Below are 5,423 nucleotides of genomic sequence, written 5' to 3'. Positions count from 1 at the left end.
TGCATTCCCACCAACAGTGTAGGAGGGTTCCCCTTTCTCCACATCCCCACCAACATCTGTTGTTTCCTGACTTGTTAATTTTAGCCATTCTGACTGGTGTGAGGTGGTATCTCATTGAGGTTTTGATTTGGATTTCCCTGATGCCGAGCGATGTTGAGCACTTTTTCATGTGTCTGTTGGCCATTTGGATGTCTTCTTTGGAAAAATGTCTGTTCATGTCTTCTGCCCATTTCTTGATTGGATTCTTTGTTCTTTGGGTGTTGAGTTTGATGAGTTCTTTATAGATTTTGGATACTAGCCCTTTATCTGATATGTCATTTGCAAATATCTTCTCCCATTCTGTTGGTTGTCTTTTGGTTTGGTTGACTGTTTCCTGTGCGTTGCAAAAGCTTTTTATCTTGATGAAGTCCCAATAGTTCATTTTTGCCCTTGCTTCCCTTGCCTTTGGCGATGTTTCTAGGAAGAAGTTGCTGTGGCTGAGGTCAAAGAGGTTGCTGCCTGTGTTCTCCTTTAGGATTTTGATGGACCCTGCCTCACATTTAGGTCTTTCAACCATTTGGAGTCTATTTTTGTGTGTGGTGTAAGGAAATGGTCCAGTTTCATTCTTCTGCATGTGGCTGTCCAATTTTCCCAACACCACTTGTTGAAGAGACTGTCTTTTTTCCACTGGACATTCTTTCCTGCTTTGTCAAAGATGAGTTGACCATAGAGTTGAGGGTCCATTTCTGGGCTCTCTATTCTGTTCCATTGATCTACGTGTCTGTTTTTGTGCCAGTACCATACTGTCTTGATGATAAGAGCTTTGTAATAGAGCTGGAAGTCCGGAATTGTGATGCCACCAGCTTTGCTTTTCTTTTTCAACTTTTTCTTTTCTTTTTCCTCTGGCGATTCGGGGTCTTTTCCGGTTCCATACAAATTTTAGGATGATTTGTTCCATTTCTTTGAAAAAAGTGGATGGTATTTTGATGGGGATTGCATTGAATGTGTAGATTGCTCTAGGTAGCATTGACATCTTCACAATATTTGTTCTTGCAATCCATGAGCATGGAACGTTTTCCCATTTCTTTGTGTCTTCCTCAATTTCTTTCATGAGTATTTTATAGTTTTCTGAGTACAGATCCTTTCCCTCTTTGGTTAGATTTATTCCTAGGTATCTTATGGTTTTGGGTGCAATTGTAAATGGGATTGACTCCTTAATTTCTCTTTCTTCTGTCTTGTTGTTGGTGTATAGGAATGCCACTGACTTCTGTGCATTGAGTTTGTCCTGCCACTTGACTGAATTCCTGTATGAGTTCTAGCAGTTTTGGGGTGGAGTCTTTTGGGTTTTCCACATAAAGTATCATATCATCTGCAAAGAGTGAGAGTTTGACTTCTTCTTTGCCAATTTGGATGCCTTTGATTTCTTTTTGTTGTCTGATTGCTGTGGCTAGGACTTCTAATACTACATTGAATAGCAGTGGTAATAGTGGACGTCCCTGCCGCGATCCCGACCTTAGGGGGAAAGCTCTCAGTTTTTCCCCATTGAGAATGATATTCGCTGTAAGTTTTTCATAGATGGCTTTTATGATATTGAGGTATGTACCCTCAATCCCTATACTCTGAAGAGTTTTGATCAAGGAAGGATGCTGTACTTTGTCAAATGCTTTTTCTGCATCTATTGAGAGGATCCTATGATTCTTGTTCTTTCTTTTGTTAATGTATTGTATCACATTGATTGATTTGCGGATGTTGAACCAACCTTGCAGCCCAGGGATAAATCCCACTTGGTCGTGGTGAATAATCCTTTTATTTTATTTTTATTTTTTTAAAAGATTTTATTTATTTATTTGACAGAGAGAGACACAGCAAGAGAGGGAATACAAGCAGGGGGAGTGGGAGAGGGAGAAGCAGACTCCCCGCTGAGCAGGGAGCCCGATGTGGGGCTCGATCCCAGGACCCTGGGATCATGACCTGAGCTGAAGGCAGACGCTTAATGACTGAGCCACCCAGGCGCCCCTCAAGTCAGTGTTTTACTTGGTAAACATGTCTGAGACCATGCATCCCTGGCTGCTAAGCACCATGGCAGACAGGGCTAGAAAGGTAACAGCTTTATTTTGAGCAGGGGGCAACGACAAGGCAGCACTTTACAGCTACATTGTAACTAGATCCTGCACTGGTGAATAATCCTTTTAATGTACTGTTGGATCCTATTGGCTAGTATTTTGGTGAGAATTTTTGCATCCATATTCATCAAGGATATTATCTGTAGTTCTCCTTTTTGATAGGGTCTTTGTCTGGTTTGGGGATCAAGGTAATGGTGGCCTCATAAAATGAGTTTGGAATTTTTCCTTCCATTTCTACTTTTGGAACAGTTTCAGAAGAATAGATATTAATTCTTCTTGAAATGTTTGGTAGAATTCTCCTGGGAAGTCATCTGGACCTGGGCTTTTGTTTCTTGTGGGATTTTTGGTGACTGCTTCAATTTCCTTAGTGGTTATAGCTCTGTTCAGGTTTTCTATTTCTTCCCGGTTCAGTTTTGGTAGTTGATACATCTCTAGGAATGCATCCATTTCTTCCAGGTGATCTAATTTGCTGGCATAGAGTTGCTCATAATATGTTCTTATGATTGCTTGTATTTCTTTGGTATTGGTTATGATCTCTCCACTTTCATTCATGATTTTGTTGATTTGGGTCATTTCTCTTTTCTTTTTGATAAGTCTGGCCAGGAGTTTATCAATCTTGTTAATTCTTTCAAAGAACCGGCTCCTAGTTTCGTTGATCTGTTCTACTGTTCTTTTGGTTTCTATTTCATTGATTTCTGCTCTGATCTTTATGATTTCTCTTCTCCTGCTGGGTTTAGGCTTTATTTGCTGTTCTTTCTCCAGCTCCCTTAGGTGTAGGGTGAGGTTGTGTACTTGAGACCTTTCTTGTTTCTTGAGAAAGGCTTGTATTGCTATATACATGCCTCTTAGGACTGCTTTTGCTGCATCCCAAAGATTTTGAACAGTTGTGTTTTCATTTACATGGTTTCCATGAATTTTTTAAATTCTTCTTTAATTTCCTGGTTGACCCATTCATTCTTTAGTAGGATGCTCTTTAGCCTCCATGTATTTGAGTTCTTTCCGACTTTCCTCTTGTGATTAGTTCTAGTTTCAAAGCATTGTGGTCTGAAAATAGGCAGGGAATGATCCCAATCTTTTGGTATCGGTTGAGACCTGATTTATGACCTAGGATGTGATCGATTCTGGAGAATGTTCCATGGTCACTAGAGAAGAATGTGTATTCCATTGCTTTCGGATGGAATGTTCTGAATATGTCTCTGAAGTCCATTTGGTCCAGTGTGTCATTTAAAGCCTTATTTCCTTGTTGATCTTTTGCTTAGACGATCTGCCCATTTCAGTGAGGGGGGTGTTGAAGTCCCCCACTATTATTGTATTGTTGTCAATGTGTTTCTTTGCTTTTGTTATTAATTGCCTTATATAATTGCCTGCTCCCATGTTAGGGGCATAGATATTTACAATTGTTAGATCTTCTTGTTGGATAGACCCTTTAAGTAGGATATAGTGTCCTTCCTCATCTCTTATTACAGTCTTTGGTTTAAAATCTAATTTGTCTGATATCAGGATTGCCACCCCAGCTTTCTTTTGGTGTCCATTAGCATGGTAAATGGTTTTCCAGCCCCTCACTTTCAATCTGGGGGTGTCTTTGGGTCTAAAATGAGTCTCTTGCAGACAGCATATTGATGGGTCTTGTTTTTTAATCCAATCTGATAGCCTGTGTCTTTTGATTGGGGCATTTAGCCCATTCATATTCAGGGTAACTATTGAAAGATAGGAATTTAGTGCCATTGTATTGCCTGTAAGGTGACTGTCACTGTATATTGTCTGTGTTCCTTTCTGGTCTCTGTTGCTTTTAGGCTCTCTCTTTGCTTAGAGGACCCCTTTCAAGATTTCTTGTAGGGCTGGTTTCGTGTTTGCAAATTCCTTTAGTTTTTGTTTGTCCTGGAAGCTTTTGATCTCTCCTTCAATTTTCAATGACAGCCTAGCTGGATACAGTATTCTTGGCTGCATATTTTTCTCATTTAGTGCTCTGAATATATCCCACCAGTCCTTTCTGTCCTGCCAGGTCTCTGTGGATGGGTCTGTTGCCAATCTAATGTTTCTACCCTTTTAGGTTACATATCTCTTCACCCGAGCTGCTTTCAGGAATTTCTCTTTGTCTCTGAGCCTCATAAGTTTTACTATTAGATGTCGGGGTGTTGACCTATTTTTATTGATTTTGAGAGGGGTTCTCTGTGCTTCCTGGATTTTGATGCCTGTTTCCTTCCCCAAATTAGGGAAGTTCTCTGCTATAATTTGCTCTGATATACCTTCTGCCCCTTTCTCTCTTTCTTCTTCTTCTGAGATCCCAATTATTCTAATGTTGTTTTGTCTTATGGTATCGCTTATCTCTCAAATGCTGCCCTCGTGATCCAGTAGTTGTTTATCTCTCTTTTTCTCAACTTCTTTATTTTCCATCATTTGGTCTTCTATATCACTCATTCTCTCTTCTGCCACATTTATCCTAGCAATTAGCACCCCCATTTTTTATTGCACTTCATTAATAGCCTTTTTGATTTCAACTTGGTTAGATTTTAGTTCATTTATTTCTCCAGAAAGCGTTTCTCTAATAACTTCCGAGTTTTTTTCAAGCCCAGCTAGTATTTTTAAAGTGATGATTCTGAACTCTAGATCCGACATCTTACTAATGTCTGTATTGAGTAGGTCCCTGGCAGTCGGTACTACCTCTTGTTCTTTTGGTTGAGGTGATTTCTTCTGTCTTGTCATTTTGTCCAGAGGACAATAGATTAATGAGAGAACAAAATGCTAACAGGGTAACAACGTCCCCAGAAAATACACTCTAAACAAATCAGAAAAGACCTGAAGCTGGGGGAAAAGAAAGGGAAAGAAAGAAAAAAGAAAAAGCAAAAAGAAAAAGAAAAAGATAAAAACCAAAAAAACCAGAACAAAACAAAACAAAAAACAGAATATGATCAAATATGATCAGGCTGGTGCATAGATCACTGCCACACACTAGATTTGGGGTGTATTTTGGTCTGTTAGAAGATAGTGTCTCCCAAAATTTTAAAGAAAGAAAAACTTATATATGTACAAAAATAAGGGTTGATATGAGGAAGGGATGGAATATGAGTGTAAAGATTGAAATTATAAAAAATTTTATAAAAGGAATTGATAAGAAGTTGTTTGAAAAAAGAAAGAAGAGGATTTAAAAAAAAAGAAAAAAAAAGGGAGAGAATGTGATCAGGCAAGAGAGTAGAACAAAACCATCCACTAGAGGTTTAGGGTATATTTTGATCTATTAGAAGAAACTATCTCAAAATTTTAAAGAGAGAACAACTTATATATATATGTCAAAAATAAGGGTAACTACTATGAAGGGATAGA

General features: G+C 38.8%; 1 non-coding gene across 1 annotated transcript; it reads right to left on the bottom strand.

Moving 5' to 3' along the window:
• Positions 1–2,022: 2,022 nt before the first annotated feature.
• LOC123323917 lies at positions 2,023–2,153 on the bottom strand. Its single transcript, XR_006539570.1, has one exon. It is a non-coding gene; the product is annotated as a small nucleolar RNA SNORA63 (small nucleolar RNA).
• Positions 2,154–5,423: the final 3,270 nt, after the last annotated feature.

Source organism: Neomonachus schauinslandi, unplaced genomic scaffold (genome assembly GCF_002201575.2).
Source record: "Neomonachus schauinslandi unplaced genomic scaffold, ASM220157v2 HiC_scaffold_2398, whole genome shotgun sequence".
Classification (NCBI taxonomy): Eukaryota; Metazoa; Chordata; class Mammalia; order Carnivora; family Phocidae; genus Neomonachus; species Neomonachus schauinslandi.
This window is presented reverse-complemented; position numbering and strand designations above follow the sequence as displayed.